This window comes from Lutra lutra, chromosome 12 (assembly GCF_902655055.1).
Source record: "Lutra lutra chromosome 12, mLutLut1.2, whole genome shotgun sequence".
In the NCBI taxonomy this organism is placed as follows: domain Eukaryota; kingdom Metazoa; phylum Chordata; class Mammalia; order Carnivora; family Mustelidae; genus Lutra; species Lutra lutra.
The window spans coordinates 55,748,525-55,769,395 of NC_062289.1; the positions used below are offsets into that span (position 1 = coordinate 55,748,525).

General features: G+C 39.8%; 1 protein-coding gene across 1 annotated transcript in view; it reads right to left on the reverse strand.

The window, feature by feature from the left end:
* Positions 1-20,871, reverse strand: part of EPB41L3 (erythrocyte membrane protein band 4.1 like 3) — a 238,773-nt gene that overhangs the window by 180,070 nt on the left and 37,832 nt on the right. The window lies entirely within an intron of this gene.

A 20,871-nucleotide genomic window follows, 5' to 3' on the forward strand; every position in this document is an offset into this window, starting at 1 on the left:
CAGCTCCCTTCTTCTAAAGTCTCATCTCTGTTCATGTGTTAATAAAGCTGTTTTTGCAGTTACTTACAAGATATATTTATGTTTCAGTATTCTTCCGTATAATTCTTGGCACAAAGGAAAAACACATTATCATTCGTGAATTGCAAAGGCTAAGCATAAGTACTGGCTATTCTTGTCTTCGGGGAGCATTCAAACTTTTCTCTTAACCACTTCCTAAATTGAAGCTGCCATCACAGCTAAAAACTATTTCCAAACTCTTAAGCATGTGTCGTTAGGGCACAGAATTCCAGAGAATCAGTCAGTCAGACTGTCGGCAGGTACTAAGGACAGAGGGAAAGGTGAGATGACATTGTAGCTAGCTTGCATCTGCTCTCAATTCCAGATTTTCCTACTAAAAACTGCAAAGCAGAGCTTTCAAACCAGGAAACAACAACTACAACAACAACAACAACAAAACAAAAGAACCCAACAAACAAAAAACCCCAGAGAACAATTAGCATAGCATTGAATGAACAAACATTTTAAGAAGCATCCTGCACAGAGAATCATTTCCACATTTCCCTGGTTGAATTTACACATGGCATTGCTTCAATATTTATCAAATTCAGAATTATAATCACTAAAGATGGTCACTTCTCCTAGGTATCATTAACATTAGGAATACAGAAATGTTACCTCCAAATCCTAAGAGGGACTTTGAACACAGATAGAGACAGATGAAAGATGGCATGCTGCAATGCAGCTATTTCAAAGGTACGGGAGCACTGACATTCCAGCTTCCATTCCTCCAGGAATAATCTCAATGAGACACAAGAAAGATCCAGGGCGCTAAAAGCAATTCCTCTACTACTGCGTCCAGATACTCTCTTTGAATTCAACACTCAAAAACACAAAGGCAGGAACAGGAGGCAATAACTACATAGCATCTTCTGGTGTCCTTCAGGCTCTTCCCCTAATAGTTTCCCTGCTTCCCAGTGTAGCTTTTCCGCGTGACCAGGCAGCAGTCTCAAAAGTGCTGTGGAAGGAGCTTCCAGCAGCAGGGAGACAAAAGCCTCGAGTGTTGTAGGGCTTCTTGACCCCTGGCTCCCCATCATCATCAGAGAATCTTCTGCTTGGTAGCAAATTTTCAGTTTAATTATACTTATGGAGAGTTTTTAAATCCTTCACTTTCCTGATTGCCCTGCTAATACACAATTCAAACATCTATAAGCAGAGCTATTGAGACCAACATAATAATTATACTGACATTATTTTCCCCTTCATTTTGTCAAGGACCCCACTAAAGTTCTTCACTTCCACAGTCTTTTCCTAGATTTCCTCCCAAAGAGTGTGAGTTCATCTTGAGAGTCTCTTGCTTTATTCCCGGAGGTACAACAACATTAGCAGGACCACACTGGCCACACGAATAAGCAAAGATTCTCCACTAAGCAAAAAGGGCAAAGTCTGACAGGGCAAAGTCTGACAAAGTCCGTCCACCAAATGAAGTTTCAGAACAAGTGAGGCTGAGTAGGGAGTCAGAACTAACTTTTTTTTTTTTTAGTATCTATTATGTTATATGCCAATATTTACAGTACCTTACATAAACATCAATTTAATCCTAAAATCAATGCTATAAACACTGTATTATCATCCCACTTATATAGACATAGGAATGACCCCCAAATGATCAAGTAATCTGCTCAACATCTCCTACAAACCACTAAGAAAATCACAAGCAACCTAACAGAGAAGTGATCAAAAGATATGAATATACACTTCATGGCAGAACACACACATGCACCAATAACCACGAGAACAGGCATTTGGCATCATTCGCAGTCAGAGCAATGCAAATTAAAACCCCGATGAAATAACCATTTTATACCCATTCAACTAGGAAAAATGAAAAATCTAACAATACCAAGTGTTGAAAAATAGTGGATACACATTCCAATGAGAGTTAAAATTGGGGCAACCAACTTTGGAGAACATTTTGGAACTATCTCCTAATATCGAACATTCATACACTCTATGATCCATTCATTCTACTCCTACCCAAGAGAGAGTCTTGTACATGTGCATGAAGAGTTATGTCCAACCATGCCAAAACAGCTCTTTTCACAACACTAAAATCCTGAAAACACCCAAATGCGAGTAGGATATAAATACAGTATATTTTATGCATTAGAATATTAAAGAGAACATGTAGTACAGCATATCACAACATAAATGAATCTTCTCAATAAAAAGTCTCAAAGGATTACACACAATATTAGGTCCTTTTAGAAAGTCAAAAACAATTCTAACTAAAAGTTTCCTTTTCAGAATACTAATGAATGGAATAAAATGACATATAAAGGAAAGAAAAGGAATGACAAACATGAGACTCAGGATGAGGTCAATGTAGGTGGTGATGGGATGAAATGTTGGGGGACCCAAATGGTTAGATGAAGGTTACTGTCAAAATCCCAGATTTGAGATACATTCCAAGATGGTGGAGGAGTAGGAGATCTTAGTTTCATCTAGCCCCAGGAATTCAGTTAGATAGGCATCAAGTCATTCTGAACACCTACGAACTCAATTGGAGATCTAAGAAAAGAACTGCTGCAACTCTACAAATAGAAAAGTGACCAGTTTCTGCAAGGTAGGAGGTGCGGAGAAGTGAATCTGAAGCAATATAAGGTAAGATAGACCATGGGGGGAAGGGAGACTCCAGAAGCTGGTGGCCAGAAAGTGTTATAGCAGTGGAGCACAGAATCAGAACTTTTAGAAGTCTGCTCCACTGAGGGAACTCTGTCTGAACGGTGCTCAGGTGGTGAAGCAGGGCAGAATCCTAGGCGGGATAGTGTGGTCTCAGGATCCAGGGAGTCACAATTAGACCAGGGGTGCCTGAGTGTGGCAGAGCTCCCAGGTATGGGAGCAGGGAAGCTGCTGCAAAAAGTGAGCCCAGTGGCTCTCAGGTCTGGGTTGCCATAAACCATGAACTGTAGCCTGGTCAGGCGACCACTCTCTGAGCAGGGCCTCATCAAACAGCAGAACCAGAGAGATCCCCGCTTCCTCCCCAGGGAGCAGTGACATGGGTGTGCACCACAGGAGTCTGCAGAGATTGGAGACTCGAAGGTCACAAGGTCATGTGCCTAAGATAGAAATGCTCAGTCACAGGCCAGGTGAGCATGGAATGTGGCTGGAGACCAAGGAGACAGCAGTGATTGACTGCTTTTCTCTGAGGGTGCACTGAGGAGTGGGGCCCTGAGCTCTCAGCTCCTCCAGGGCCAGGGATTGGGAGGCCACCATGTTCATTCTCAGCCTCTAAAGCTGTACAGAAAGCTTTCAGGGGACAAAAGCCATGTAGAACAATCCAGAGTAACTTACACTTGGCCTGGCCCCCTGCAAAGGCAATGCAATTCCGCCATGGGCAAAGACATTTGAGAATCAGTGCAATAGGCCCCTCCCCTAGAAGATCAGCAAGAACATCCAGCCAAGACCAAGTTTACTGATCACACAGAACTATAAAACTCCAGTGTTAGGAGAAAATAGTATATAGAGTCCATGTTTTTTTAACCCCCATGATTCTTTAGTCTTTCAATTTTAATTATTTTTCTCTTTCCTTTATCAACCAATTTCTTATTTTATCAACTCTTTTTGAAGTCTTCTTTTAATTTTCATTTTTACAGTTACATTCTACCCTTTCAAATATTTAATTTTATTTTTGTATATATGTCAAGTCTTTTTTCTTTACAACTTTGGGATGTAGTTTCTTCTAACGAACGTACCAAAATACACTCAGGATATAGCTTATTGCTCTGTTCTTTTCACCTGTCTGTTTATATTCCTTCCTTTTTGCCTTTTAATTTTCATTTTTAAAATACATTCTATCTTTTCATTGTATTTAATTTTATTTTTGTACATAAATAAGTTTTTCTTTCTTTACAATATTGGGATCTAGCTTTCTAAAAAAAAAAAAAAATAGAACAAAATACACACAGGATCCAGTGTATTACTCTGTTCTGTTCACCTGTCTGATTATAATCTCTCTCTCTCTCTCTTTTTTTTTTTTTTTTTTTTTGGTTTTGGGTCTCTTCTGATTTGTAGTGTATATTTCTCTGGGTTTGTTGATGCCACTTTAGCATTTTGTTCTCTCATTCACCTTTTCTTCTCTGGACAGAAGGACAAGATGGAAAAACTCACCCCCAAAAAAGAGAACAAGAAGCAGTACTGACTGCCAGGGACTGAATCAGTATGGATATAAGTGAAATGTTGGAACTAGAGTTCAGAATAATGATTATAAAGATACTAGTTGGGCTTGAAAAAAGCACAGAAGACCCTAGAGAATCCCTTTTTGAAGAAAAAAAAAAAGAACTAAAATCTAATCAGGTCAAAATTTAAAAGGTTATTAATGAGATGCAATAAAAAAAAATGGAGGCTGTAACTGCTAGATAAATGAGGCAGAAGAGAGAATTAGTGATATAGAAGACCAAATGATGGAGGATAAAGAACCTGAGAAAAAGAGAGATAAACTACTACTGGATCACAAGAGAAAAATTCAAGAGATAAGTGATACCATAAAGTGAAACAATATGAGAGTATTTGGGATACCAGAAGAAGAGGAGAGAGAAAGGGGAGCAGAAGGCATATTGGAGCAAGTTATAGTGGAGAACTTCCCTAATCTGGGGAAGGAAACAGACATTCAAGACCAGGAGGCACAGAGAACCTTCCTCAAAATCAATAAAAATAGGCCAACACCTCAAAATATAATAGTGAAACTTGCAAATCTTGGAGAAAAGGAGAAAATCCTAAAAGCAGCTCAGGACAAGAGGTCCAGGTCCATAATCTCTAAAAATAAAAATATTAGACTGGCAGAAGACTCATCCACAGAGACCTGGCAGGCCAGAAAGGACCAGCATGATATATTTGGGGTGCTAAATGAGAAAAATATGCACCAATAATACTTTATCCAGCAAAGCTGTCATTCAAAATAGAGATAAAAAGCTTCCAGGATAAACAGAAACTGAGAGACTTTGTGATCACTAAACCAGCCCTGCAAGAAATATTAAAGGGATCCTATAAGTGAAGAGATAGCCTGAAAGTAACATAGACCAGAAAAGAACAGAGACAATATACACAAACAGTGACTTTAGGGGTAATACAATGGCACTAAATTCATATCTTTCAATAGTTATCCCGAATGTTAATGGGCTAAATGCCCCAATCAAAAGACACAGTGTAACAGACTGGATAAAAAAGCAAGACCCATCAATATCCTGTCTGCAAGAGACTCATTTTGCCTTTTTTTTTTTTTTTTTTACTTTTAATTCAATTAGCCAACATGTAGTACATCATTAGTTTTAGATGTAGTGCTCAATAATTTATCAGTTAAGACTCATTTTGATCCAAAGACACCTCTAGATTGAAAGTGAGGGGGTGGAAAAGCATTTATCATACTAATGGGCAGCAAAAGAAAGCTGGAGTGGCAATCCTTATGTCAGACAAATTAGATTTTAAACCAAAGACTGGAATAAGAGATGAGGAAGGACACCTATATCATACTTGAAGGATCTATCCAACAAGAGGATCTAATAATTATAAATATTTATGCCCCTAACATGGGAATAGTCAATTATATAAACCAATTAATAACAAAAATTAAAGAAACACATTGATAATAACACAGTAATAGTAGGGGACTTTAACACCACATCACTGCAATGGACAGATCACCTAAGCAGAATATTAACAAGGAAACAAGGGCTTTGAATGACACACTGGACCAGATAGACTTCATAGATATATTCAGAGCATTCCATCCTAAAGCAGCAGAATACACATTCTTCCCAAGCGCACATGGAATATTCTCCAGAATAGATCACATACTAGGTCACAAATCAGGTCTCAACTGGTCCCAAAAGACTGGGATCATTTCCTGCATATTTTCTGATCACAATACTTTCAAACTTGAACTCAATCACAGAGGAAATTTGGAAAGAACTCAAATACATGAAGGTTAAAAAGCATCCTACTAAAGAATGAATGGGTCAAATAGGAAATTAAAGAAGAATTTTAAAAATTCATGGAAACAAAATAAAATGAAAACACAATTGTTCAAAACTTTTGTGATGCAGCAAAGGTGATCCTAAGGGGGAAGTATATAGAACATAAGACTTTCTCAAGAAATAAGAAAGGTCTCAAATGTATAATCTGACCTTATAACTAAAGGACCTGGAAAAAGAATAGCAAATAAACCCTAAACCCAGCAGGAGAAGAGAAGTAATAAAGATTAGAGTAGAAGTCCGTGAAATAGAAACAAAAAGAATAGTAGACCAGATCAATGAAACTAGGAGCTGGTTCTTTTAGAGAATTAAGAAGGTTGATAAACTCCTAGGCCAGACACATCAAAAAGAAAAGAGAAAGGACCCATATAAATAAAATCATCAATGAAAAAGGAGCTATCACAAGCAACATCAAAGAAATACAATTTTAAGAACATATTTTTTTTAAAGATTTAATTAATTTATTTGACAGACAGAGATCACAAGTAGGCGGAGAGGCAGGCAGAGAGAGAGAGAGGAGAAGGAAGCAGGCTCCCTGCTGAGCAGAGAGCCCGACACGGGGCTCGATCTCAAGACCCTGAGATCATGACTGGAGCCGAAGGCAGAGGCTTTAGCCTACTGAGCCACCCAGGTGCCCCCAATTATAAGAACATATTATGAGCAACTATATGCCAACAAATGAGGCAATCTGGAAAAAACAGATGCAACCTTAGAGACATATAAACTACCAAAACTGAAACAGGAAGAAAGAGAAAACCTGAACAGACCCATAACCAGCAAGGAAATTGAAGCAGTAATCAAAAATCTCCCAAAAAACAAAAGTCCAGGGCTAGATGGCTTCCCAGGGGAATTCTACCAAACATTTAAAGATAAATTAATACCCGGCGCCTGGGTGGCTCAGTGGGTTAAGCCGCTGCCTTCGGCTCAGGTCATGATCTCAGAGTCCTGGGATCGAGCCCCGCATCGGGCTCTCTGCTCAGCAGGGAGCCTGCTTCCTCCTCTCTCTCTCTGCCTGCCTCTCTGCCTGCTTGTGACCTCTCTGTCAAATAAATAAATAAAATCTTTAAAAAAAAAAAAAAAGAAAAAAAAAAAAGATAAATTAATATCTATTCTTCCGAAACTGTTACAAAAAAATAGAAATGGAAGGAAAACTTCCAAACTCTTTCTATGAGCCAGACAAAGACCCCACCAAAAAGGAGAATTACAGACCAATATCCCTGATGAATACAGATGCAAAGATTCTTGCCAAGATACCAGCCAATAGGATCCAAAAGTACATTAAAAGGATTATTCACCAGGTTGAAGTGGGGTTTATTCCTGGGCTGCAAGGGTCATTCAACATCCACAAATCAATCAATGTGATATACTACATTAATATAAGAAAGGACAAGAACCACATGATCTTCTCAATAGATGAAGAAGAAGCTTTTAACAAAGTACAGCACCCTGTCTTTTTTAAAATTTTATATTATTTACTTATTTGAGAGAGAGTGAGAGCTAGAGAGAGACAGCACAGAGAGAGAGAGAGGGAGAGAGATAAGCAGGCTCCCCACTGAGCAGGGAGCTCAATGTAGGACTTGATCCCAGGCCCCTGGGATCATGACCTGAGCTGAAGACACTTAACCAACTGAACCACCCAGGTGTCCCTACAACATCCTTTCTTGATTAAAACTGTACACAGTGTAGAGATAGAGGGAACATACCTCAATATCATAAAAGCCATATACGAAAAGCCCAGAGAGAATATCATTCTCAATGCGGAAAAACTGAGAGCTTTTCCCCTAAGGTCAGGAACACGACAGGGATGTCCAATGTCATCACCATTGTTCAACATAGCACTAGAAGTACCAGCCTCAGTAATCAGACAACAAAAAGAAATAAAAGACATCCAAATCGGGAAAGAAGTCAAACTCTCACTCTTCACAGATGACATGATACTCCATGTGGAAAACCCAAAAGACTCCATCCCAAAACTGCTAGAACCATATAGGAATTCAACTAAGTGGCAGGATATAAAATAAATGCACAGAAATCAGCTGCATTTCTATACACTAATAATGAGACCGAAGAAAGAGAAATCAAGGAACTGATTCCATTTACAATCGCACCACAAACCATAAGATACTTAGGAATAAATCTAACCAAAGAGGCAAAGGGTCTATACTCAAACAACTATAGAACACTCATGGAAGAAATTGAAGAAGACACAAAGAAATGGAAAAATGTTACATGCTCATGGATTGGAAGAACAAGTATTGTTAAAATGTCTATACTACCTAGAGCAATCTGTACATTCAGTGCAATCCCTATGAAAATAATATCATCTTTTTTTTTTTTCCACAGAAATGGAACAAATAATCCTAAAGTTTGTATGGAACCAGACCCTAATAGCCAAAGTAATGTTGAAAAAGAAAAGCAAAGTTGCTGGCATCACAATTCCGGACTTCAAGCTCTATTACAAAGCTGTCATCATCAAGACAGCATGGTACTGGCACAAAAGCAGACACACAGATCAATAGAACAGAATAGAGAACCCAGAAATGGACCCTCAACCAACTAATCTTTGGCAGAGCAGGAAAGAGTATTCTATAAAACAAGACAGTCCCTTCAACAAATGGCATTGGGAAAATTGGACAGGTAGTGTTGAAAGGCAGGAAAGATATTACCAGTTTCACAGATACTTCTGGGCAATATACAGCCTGACCTAGGCTGGAACGCTGGACCTATTCTGTACTGCCAATGTCCCCAGCAGGGAGTGCTTTATCTTCCCAGCCTCAGGTTCCTCGGCAAATGAGGACTGGAGATGACTACAAACTTGAGATCATTGTGACTGATACTTTTAGTTGCTTATCAGCCATAGTTTTACCAACATCATTTAATATGATCCTCACTATAGTCTATGAGGCATGAATTATTATTATTCCCAATTTAAAGATGAAGTGATTGAAAGAAAAAGAGGTTAAGAAATTTCTTCCCGTAGATCCATTATATCTCAATTTAAGAAAAAAAAAACACACTAAGAAACTTCCCCAAGATCATCCTACAACTATGATGGAAGAGAACTGAACCCAGGTCTTCCTGCTCAGTCACCCAAGTTCTTAACAGCTAAGTTATACACACATACACAAACATGTAGACGACTCCACATATATATATAAACACAAAACCCATACACAAATAAATATGCACAGATACACATTTATACTCATGTGTAGACATACGTGTATATAGATACATTTATACATACAGGCATACACAAATTCATCACACAGAAGTATAGGTACACACTCATACACACATCTCTATATGGACATACATACTCCAACACACAGGTACAGACGCACATATGTAACCCATTAATACAGAAATACATACTCAGGCCCACATATATGTAGACACACACACACACACACAGACACGATATACAAACACACCCACACAAAATGCTGCCTAGGTTTTCCAGCACTGCTGGAGAGATTCATTAACTATTGTTTTTGTTTTTTAAAAGATTTTATATATTTAATTGAAAGAGAGAGAGATCACAAGTAGTCAGAGAGGCAGGCAGAGAGAGAGAGAGAGAGAGGGAGAAGCAGGCTCCCGGCTGAGCAGAGAGTCCAATGCTGGGCTCAATCCCAGGACCCTGAGATCATGACCGGAGCCAAAGGCAAAGACTTAACCCACTGAGCCACCCAGGTGCCCCTTCATTAACTATTGTTAAAAACTTCCTGTCCCTGCTCCTCCCAGCATCCATCCCATACAGCTGTCTGTGTGAGAAGCAACTTGACTTCAAATAGATGTATTTCCCTTGGAGCACCTGGCCCCATGACTTTCCTCCAGGGGCTCCTAGATGTAGTCCTCATTCGCCCTTTCCTCCCATGCTTCCTAGCATGGCCTGCCTGTCCGTCTGTACCTGCAGACATGCGAGTGTCTGGTTTCACCTCACTTCCTGCTCCTCTGGAGGGAAAGGCCCAGACCGATGTCTGGCCTCACAGAGTGAGCCAGGTGGAAGCTAACTTGTCAATATTTGTCATCAGATCTCTCTAAATTTGGAAAAATCCATCAAGCCTGTTTGGTGTGACACAACCAGGTGAACAAAAAAATCCAGTTTTACTTAGATTGACATAGAGTGGACGGAGTCTGGAATATAACCAGTTTTAATGAATGGTAGCAACCGCTATTATAAAAAAATAAGACTTCTATTATTACTTACAAAGAATCAAGTTTTCTTGGGTACCTGGGTGGCTCAGTGGGTTAAGCCTCTGCCTTTGGCTCCGGTCATGATCTCAGGGTCCCGGGATCGAGCCCCGCATTGGGCTCTCTGCTCAGCAGGGAGCCTGCTTCCCCCCCTCTCTGCCTGCCTCTCTGCCTGCTTGTGATCTCTCTCCGTCAAAATAAATAAATAGAATCTTTAGCAACAACAACGAAAAAGAATCAAGTTTTTCTAAATTTGGCTTTTGATATCTTAATTCTGGGGCTTTTTTAGTGTCTAAATATGAAGCTCTCCAGTAAGTTTAGGTTCAGTTACAAGAACATTCTCTCAAATTGGATTTTAAGAGGCCAGGGACTCTGGAGAATGATGAAACAGTTAATAAGTTCCAATGTTCAGCATTTTCTGTTGATGTAAGTAAGTGAGATGGGTATAAGAAGTGGGATACAGAACCCACTGAACCTCTCAAATAGGTGAGAACCACGTGTATTTATTACTAGGGGAAAAGTGAACAGGACTCCCTTTCCCCTACTCAAACCCACATCCCATGATTTAGTTAGTTCTGCCACATTCCTTCAAACACCACTCAGATCCTCCAAGCACAAAAAAGTTCACTTTTTAAAAGTCTAAGACATTGTAGGTTCACCTGTAACTTTCCAGTAAAAGGGAGAAAATGAAAAGAGAAACAGAATAAAGATTTAGAAGGTTGAGATTTTACGTCCAACTAGAGAAATTTGTTTTTTGGTGTCTTGGTAGAAAGCCCCCCAGTGATTTCAAATCCAAGGGCCATCAGGGTTGGCTCTCAAATTGAATCCCAAGGCAGCGGGGCTTCCGAGTCACTAAATTTTGCTCACCCATCAGAAAGGAGATGCAGGGGGAGGCCGTAATGGGATACCAGACTAGAAGAAGTGCTAAACACAGAAGAGACCAGAACAACTTCACAAATCTTCATCCCATGAAAAGTAGAAAGCAGGTAGAGGGAAACAGGTGGGTAGAACAGAGACTAGGGAGCTGCCTCAAGGCAGCTATGAGATCTATGATTTAAATATATATTTCCACAGAGAACAGTATCACATCTGGAGCCCACCATTAAATTTCTCCCAACACTAAACAGATGCTTACTTTTTAGATGCTAAACAGCATATGCTTAAATATATTCTAACCTAACGTTTTCTATATACAACAAATGTAACTCTTTTTTTTTTAACAATGGCCAAAATTGTTCTAATAGGATATTAGCACCAGAAAGGACCAAGGAAATGAGCTCTCGTCATCCTCATTTTTAGGAAGGAAGAAACTGAGTCCCAGACAATTAAGTGACTTACTGTTTCGACACAAATAGACTGCGACCGACCTGGAAGGAGGACTTCAATGGTGATTTTCACTTTAAATATTTGAAGCTCATAAAAAACATACACATCCTGCAGACTAACAGGAGCTGTTAAGAGAGTATAAGTGCTGACCCAAAGCATTTCCCAGGGATCCCTGCGGGACATGAGCTTGGGCCACACTGATGCCGCAATTTCGGCAGGGCCAGGAAAGGGTTTGCTGCAGAAATCGCTGGCCTCTCCCAGGAACGGGGTTGCCACCGTGGACATCCTGGCAGGGAGTCAGAGCAGCAGAGAGGAAGGCAGAGACACCATAAGGGAACAAAGGACACTACGCCAATGAGACGCACCTGGCATCCTCCAGAGACAACCTGGTGAATAGAGGAGAACCTGGAAGGATTCTGGAATTCCTGAGATTCTGCCAGAGAGAAAAGTCAGGGAAATACTATTTCCTGACAATTTTTAGTCCATTGTTTAACTCCCAGGCAGGACAGCTGAGACCAGCAGCTCATACAACCATCATAGCAAACACATAGCAATAGTCTTGACCATGAGCCTGACACTGGGCAAGGCAGCCAGCACACATCCTTCAGAACTTCCACAGCCTCACCCGCTAAGCCTTCGTCTACCCACTGCATCAGAGAACCCCCCGCAGAAGTTCCGAGACCCGTGGCAGAGTTACAGTTTTATTCCGGATCTACTAACATGGGAACTACCCCGGGAGAGTCACTGGCTCCGTCATGACCCATTTTCCCAAATCACTATCTAAATGGGTCATCCTGAAGAGCACAGTTCAAACTCTATAGGCATTTTCCTTCCTCCTTGTTTTCAGAACATCATTTGGGTACAACGGACAGAGGAGAAGTTTATTTCCAGAAAATTATGTCCCAAGTAACTCTTTATGCCCTCATTTCTAACCCATGCTTTTCCCTGAACATTTCAACATTTCTGAAATCGGGATGTGAAACTGATTCATAGATTTGATGTGATCGTGTTTTCTCCCTTAAAAAGCTGTTATTAATTTGGTGCGGTAACTATACAGCATCTGGGTCTCCAAGAATGATCTTATTTATTTTTAGGGGATCAATGCCTTTGAAAACCTCAGAGGAACCATTGTAAGAGGTGTGGTCCTAAAAAGTAATTTTTAAATGCTTACCCGACATGTTTCTGGCCTGAACCATTCCTTTTCTATATAGGCTTTCTATCCATAATGCAAGGAAATGAGGGTACAGCAAAAGGTGGGGGAAAATCTGGAGTCTTTATTTCACAGACTCAGTCACTAAGGATTGGCTTAGGCCTATCTGCAGCAGATCCAAAATTCCTTGAATGGTCCAGTGGCAGCAGAATGTCATTGCTTTTAATATAGGGGCGATCAGAAGGCATCCAATATGGGGGGTGAGGCATGTTTTGTTGTCATGGTATTGAGTTTAAGATTAGCAGATAACCTCATTTTCGCTAGGGAAACATCAAAGTTCAACATAAATATTTGGCTCATTTCATAGTTCTACAAAATTAACCTCTCTTACATAATTCCATCTATAAAGTGGAATTAATAAGACCAACAGCAGATAGCTACTATAAAGACTGTTGCCTGTTAATAAAAATTATTCTAAACTTCTTTGTGAAATAAAATGAAAAGTAAAAAGATTGTGGCATGTAATAGATGTTCAGTAAATGTTAGTTACCTTCCCTGAGTAATATTTTATGCTTCTTCCTCTCATAAAGAGGAGAATCTCACCATTCTAAATAATACATATATGAAAATAACTTGCAACCACCACTGGTGAGACACCCCAAAATACCAAAGTGTTTCATCTGCTTCAAAAGCTGTGAAGTAAAAATCAGTAGTGAATTAAAACAAAAGGTACACAGCTTCAAAGAGAAGGCTGACTTGAATGGGGAAAAAAAAATGAATATAACCCTAAGTCTAGCATGAGATGATGAGTCAGAAAATTGGACTCCACTACCGTGTGATTCTTACTGTACCAGTCAATGGCTGCCTTGTGTAGGGAAGGGTGAGATTTCCCCAAATTAATAGAATGATCCTTTCATGCCTTCAGGAATTGTGTGTAACTTTTCAAGAAACAAGGCTCACCAAGGGAAATTAAAAGAGGAAAATAAGTATATAGGCTAGTTGCGGTGGTTACATTTTAGTTTTTTTCTTTCTTTTTGGGCTCCTAATAATTTTACCTGATTAGAGCATGCAGTTGTCAGTTACAGAAAAGAGAATCTGCATATTGGTTGTGGAGAAAGTGTTGCCAATGTGTGATCTCTTTACTTATTCCTGCCACTGAAATCATACAGAAAGCTACTAAACACCTATCTTTGCAACAAGTAATGCAAATACAGATCTATTTAAAATATAAATGATTCTGTCGTATACTCTCTTCTGATCATGTTTATCCTCAAAGGGAACCTCAAAATTCTATCATGCTAGCTACTATCCATTAGGACCCGAGATCCATTTTCTACTTTGCTCAGCTTGGTCCTAGGGAGTTGGATGGGAGGGTCTACCTCTGCGAATTGCATCATTCAGGCTACCTGACCCTCTCACTCTGGTTGGCTTTGGCCATTAGGAGGAAAGCAGAAGAGGAAAGAGAGGGAGGTGGGGATATTTTCTCCAGGCTTCCTCCCCACTTTAGTGTCTGTCACAGGCCACATCTATCTCCAGGACAATTCTTGTTAGATGGTCTCCCTCCCCCTATTTCAGCCCACAGTGGGCTCTGTTAAAAGTTTCCTCCCCTTACCATTTCAGCATAAGGGTGGTGATGGCTTCCTGCTATTCTGGTCCTAGTGACTCAACATTCCTTGTTGCTTCTGTGAAATTCCCTACCTTACATTTTCCGAAACTCACAGCTGAACATGCCTCCTGTTTCCTGTGATGGTCCTAATTGATACGTCCACAAAGAAGCTCATGGATACTAAAATTTGTTCTTTACTTCCAATAATTCAGGTAAAGCAAAATCCTATATTTTAGCATATGTTTTTTTTTTTTAATTCATTTAGTTGACCAAGCCACACTAGACAGAGAAGCAGAAAGATTGAAGGATCATACAATATGGGGAAATTGTCTACATATTTTAAAAAATCAGTGAATCTTATTGCATTATGTTTCAGATAAACAGGGTGTTGTATATGGTAATTTAAGTTATTTCCAAAGCTCATGATTTGGCAGCTTGGTTATTCAGTGTGCTCCATCAAGTCTGACAATATGACATATTTACAGGCAGGTGTTGGAAAAACAGCTGATATTCAAACTCTTGGTGTCACAGGTAGTTATAGTGATCATTTTGTAATCTGTTCAGAACCCTCACAATGATTTTGTCCTTTATCTGCATAGGGAGCAGCAGTTAAGACCTTAATTCATTAAAACACCCTGAGTAGATATGAATAAATTACATATTTCAGTTTAGAACACTTAAAAATTTCATTAAAATAAGTTTCAATATATATCTTGGAAATGAAACTTAACCCATATAAGTCACTATCCCTATCAGAAATTCATTAAGGTGGGGCGCCTGGGTGGCTCAGTGGGTTAAGCCGCTGCCTTCGGCTCAGGTCATGATCCCAGGTCCTGGGTTTGAGCCCCGCATCGGGCTTTCTGCTCAGCAGGGAGCCTGCTTCCTCCTCTCTCTCTGCCTGCCTCTCTGCCTACTTGTGATTTCTCTCTGTCAAATAAATAAATAAAAAAAATCTTTAAAAAAAAAAAGAAATTCATTAAGGAGAATAATTTCATGCAACTTTGAGGAAATAGCAATGATCAGGAAGAAGCAGGGAAGGATAGAAATTAATTACATGACCATGGGCCTTATAATTGGAAAAAGATCATCCCAGACAAAGTGTCCTGGCAACACAGGCTTAGAACAGACACAGTATTCTATTCCTGTCCCTTCCTGCTTCTGGTTCCTCATGATAGAAATTTCCATATGATATAAAAGCAACCAAAAAAAAAAAAAAAGCTTCAAAGGATGAGGGAGAAAAAGAGGGAGAAAGAAAGGGAGGGAGAAAAGAGAAAATGGAGGGAGAGAGACATGAGAGACACAGGGAATTTTAATTCTGGAGAGGACTTAGAGCTTGTTCATTGCTTATCATCTGTTAATGCCCTTAGTGTAATGAAATAAATCTCTGAAATAAATTTCCATGTGACATGAAAATGAGAACAAAGGTGAAAAGAAAAACAGCTACAATTATCACAATAACCCCCCCTCCCCATATTCTAAACGCAAGCCTATTAGAAATACTGTAAGAAAATACCCACCCTCAACCGGACAAAAGTAAAATGCAGTTCCCACAGAGGAGCACTAAAATTACACACTTTGAAACAATATTCAGTTTTACAGACAATAACCGAAACACACATTTAAATGAATATAAAGTACCATCTCCTACTTACTGACCTAGGAAACACAAATGAAAATAACCTAATGTTGGCAGGAGTGACAAGGATTCATACAAAGTCCCATAAATGAGGGCAATGAACTTGGAAACCACACAACCACACAACCACACAACAGTCAGTTGACAACAGTCAGCAAGAGTCAAAACACTGATCCCAGCCTGGGACCTAATAATTCCAACTTCAGAATCATGACCCACAGATGCAACCTAAAAGGAAAACAAAGCCATAGATGCAAATTGTTATGTCCGTTTTTTTAATACGCCTTCAATAATGTGGAAATAGCCTTTTCCCAGTTATAAGTGAGTAAGCGAAAAATGATACGCCAATAAGACCAAATAAAATACTTTGAAATTTGAAATACACAAATTCCACACATCTTGGTTAAGTATCTCTAAAGCAATCTTCAGTGAAAAAAGTAGACATAAAATAGTAAATCCGTTCACTTATTCAATAAGTATCTGTTAAATGCTTACTGCTTGCTCACATCCCTGAGATTTAAGTACTCATCCCATGTTCATTTGTCATGAACATCTCTAAGTTAAGTACACCAGCCAAGGTCACAAAGGTTTTAGTGGTGAGCAAATGTCAGGTGTCTGTTACTGATACTAAGCCTTTAGCAGCAAAATATTGTCTCTCCACTAGAATTAAAGTGATAGGTTCCTATTTCCATAGGCTTTGTGTAAGTTGGAAAAAAAAATTTAGTCAAATAAAATCTTGAGACTTGCAAAGTAGAATTCATTAACAAATATGATGATTTTATTTTCTGAAGAACAACGAAGGGTGGGAAAGTCATTAAAAGATGCACTTCTCGACACCCAACTATTTATGACTTCTCAGCTCAATAAAAAATGTATTACTCTGTAGACAAGAAAATGTATTTTTAATCTGAGTGATGAGTATTTAAATACTTGTACTATACAGCACTTAGAGGGATGTAGGCACACTATGTTCCCATAAATAATTAAATGAGAACTATAGCTAAAGACATTAAAAAAAAGGATCATAATTTCCTCTACCCATGGAGGAGAATTCAAAGCTGTCTTTATGGTGTCAACTCATTATACAGTGTACTCTTATAAATGCTAACGATTCTAGGAAACCATTAAAATATTCAGCAACCCATATCGGATTTCCTTCCTTGTCAAACCCTCCCAGCTTCTCCCACCCACAAAAAACCATACTAGAGTGTCTCTTGTAGAAGACTAGTAAGAATGGTGTTTGGTTTATAGTAAGATTGTTATTTACCTCTTATTCAAGGTGATCATGACAACATAAAATATAGCTATGCGGCAAGTAATGTAATAAATATTTTTTGATCATGTGGTTGTAAAACATACAAAGATAAGGAGCTCCATTAGGCACATTTAATAATGACTAGATGACTCTTCAGCTCTGTGGAGTCTCGTCCGAAGTTGTTATAAAAAGAAAATGCATTTGAAGAACAGCAACAAAAACTTTCTAGAGTTTGTATATTCCCCAATTTTCTCTGAGTTTTAATTACCAATTTCCTGAATCCTAATTTTTTTTAGAAGATTTTGTTTATTTATTTATTTGACAGAGAGAAAGAGAGAGATCACAGGTAGGCAGAGAGGCAGGCAGAGAGAGATGGTGGGGGGAGGGGGGAAGCAGGCTCCCTGCCTAGCAGAGAGCCCGATGTGGGGCTCAACCCCAGAACCCTGAGATCATGACCTGGGCCGAAGGCAGAGGATTCACTGAGCTACCCAGGAGCCCCCCGAATCCTAAATGTTGCCAATTTTTAATTAATTAGTTAATTAATTAACTAGAGAGAGAGAGAGCAAGAGCAACAGAGAGCACAAGCTGGGGACAGGGGCAGAGGAAGAGAGAGAAGCAGACTCCCCACTGAGCAGGGAGCCCTATAAGGGGTCTGATCCCAGGACACTGAGATCATGACCTGAGCCAAAGGCAGACACTTAGTCACCCAGGTGCCCCTCTTCCAATGTTTTGGAAAAAAAGTTTTTGCAAAATAGGTATATCTCTCCTCAAGTCTATGTACACTTTGCTTGGTTTGAGGGTTTTGGCGGGGAAGGGGGGCTGCTGCTGTTCTAAATGAGGATTCCTGCCAGGAGAGTGACTCTCTGATGCTTCAAGGACATTAATCAGATTCACAGCTGGTGGCACGGTGATCTGGATTAAAAACACTGAGATCCTTTGATTATTTCAACTTATTTTTGCTAGAATTTTTTCTTCCATCATTGGTCACTTAAGTAAAATGTGTTTTGTCTTCCTCGGGGTAGGCATCAATTTGAATTAAAAGGAGCAACTTGCAAGACCCATTTATTTTCCTCCGTGGAGCAAGGAGTGGGGGAGGAGTAGGAGAAAGAAGGCACAGAAGTGTAGAGAAGGAGGAGGGCTAATGCAAGCTGCTCCATTCCTTTGAAGCTGCCTCTCACACTACCCCTCCCATTCTCATTCCCACTCTTCTTAGGCTTACAGAGCTTGACCAGGAGGGCAGGCAGCCCTGATGGAGGGAGAGCAGTTCCCAAGGACATTGTTTGAGGTCCCAATGTATCTCTCTGACTCTGTAGAGTCATGCAGAGCTCAGGATGTAGCAAGGGCCCACTCCTTCCCCTCCTCCCCCGCCATAAAACCCACAGCTGGGCCACCTCATGTCTATTGGAATGGCTGAATCAAAAGTACTCACCACACCAAGACTGACAAAGATGAGGAACAACAGAACGCTCATGAATGGCTGGTGGAAGTGCAAAATGATGGAGCCTCTCTGGAAGCTTAACAGCTTCTTACGAAGTTTTTACCACACGACCCAGCAATCTTACACTCCTGTGCATTTACCCAAAGAAGTGAAAATTTATGTTCACACACCCAAAAAATTACACACGAATGTTTATAATCACCAAAAGCTAGAAACGATTTAAATATCCTTCCAGCGGGAAATGGATAAACACTGTGGTTTACCTAGAAATTGAAATTGTATTGTATGAATTGTATCCACGCAATGAAATAATACTCAGCAATAAAAAACAACATCCAATACTATGCACAACTTGGATGAATTTCAAAGACATGCCACGTGAAAGAAGCCACGATCATATGGTTACGTATGATATCATACAAGTGACTCCATTTATATGATATTCTAGAAAACATCAAAATAGAGTGATGGAAAAAAGATCAGAGGTTGCCAGGGCAATGGGTAGAGGAGGAATGTGACTACAGAGGGACAGCACAAGGGAGATTTTTATAGTGGTGGCACCGTCCCAAATCCTGATTGTGGTATTGGTTACATGAATCTACACATACTCAAAGGGTACACATGAAAATTCAAATTTATTGTGTGTATATATATATGTATATAAATATTTATTTATTTAAAAATAAAATAAATAAAAGGAGCTTTAAAGACAGAGAGAGAGGGAGACAAAGAAACAGAGAGAGAGAGAAAAAAAACCCCACAGCTGGAATCAATAAAAAAATAAAAAACGAAAACACTATGCATCCATCCTTTTCCTGCTCTTTTCCATTCCATAAACATTCATAGAGTCTCTACACTCTAATACCTTACTTTTCAGGTTTAGGAGGGGGAAATAGCATTTGCTAGGTTGAGGGTGGGTAGAGGGAAGAAACATTAGGAAAATAAAATTTCCAAAAGCACTGCAATGATGGCTAAAATTTGGGGTATGTCTTTTTTTTTTTTTTTTTAAATAAAACTTGTGCAGGAACTCACCTTTATTCTGACCCCTGAGTAGAGGGTGAAAAAAGAAATGTCAGGAGTGAAAGAAAAGTGAAATCAACAAAAACTTTCAGAGTATTTCAATACACGGTTTTCAGGAAAGGGCGATCATCGCAGAATAGATGTGGGATGTGATCCTTCATAGCCATACCCTTCCCAGAAAAGGAAAATAGTTGTCAAGTAATGCCAGGCCAACTGCTGTCTGAAGGGCACTCTGGATTTCTTTCCTATGAAAGGACACTAAGTTAAGCATGCTCTGGACTTGGACGAAAGTGCTTTCGACAATGGTGAATTCTCTTAGTGTGTCTCGTCTTTGAAAAACAGGAAAAAACAATGAGCTAATCAACAATTATGATAAATAACTCACCTAAAAACATATGCCACAAAAAAACAATTAGAAAAATTACCCCAAGCCTTAAAATAGAAGTTAGATAAACTTCTAATTGGCCTTTGTAGGAATGAATGACCCTTAAGTGGGGATCCTGGCTGGGCTGGGGAGGGATGCCTCCAGGAGTTCCTCCCACAATCCTGCAGTACACACTCAGGAATGTGTGGGGGCAGGAGATGGTGTCACACAGGCTGCTTGTTACCTGTGAGTGGCAAACAAATAACTGGGCTCCTCAGACCAGAGGCAGAGGGGCCAAGCAGAGGAATGAGAAGGCAGGAGCACGGACAGAATTCAGAGTGGCCATTGAAGCCACCTCCCTCTGGGAGACCCTCATGCTACCCAGACATCATCAACCACAGCTGCAAATCACCAGGGGGAACTTTGAGGGCCTGGAAAGTCATGTCTCTGGAAAGATCTATATCCATATCTTCTAGCTGTGTCTGTTGACGTCTTTTCATCAATCATGTCTCTGCCAAATGTCACAACCATGAAGATGGCATGAAGACCAGGGTGCCTCAATTCTAATGGCACTTGAGAATCACCTGGAAGCCTTCAAAAACCAACATTAATTAAGGCCCATTCTCCGGAGATACGGACTTAATTGAGGGGGGTCCAGCAGCAATATCCTAACTCTCCTGGTGACTATAATGATAGGAACCACTGACAACACCACAGACCTTTCACTGTTTAGCTGACATTTCAGCATTGTATAGATATGGCTTCAAGGCATAATTTGCCCCCACTACATTTTAAACATCTGTTAACCCACTGTTCCTAGTTGGTGCTGATTCTTCCCTAGGGACGGCCTTTTGAT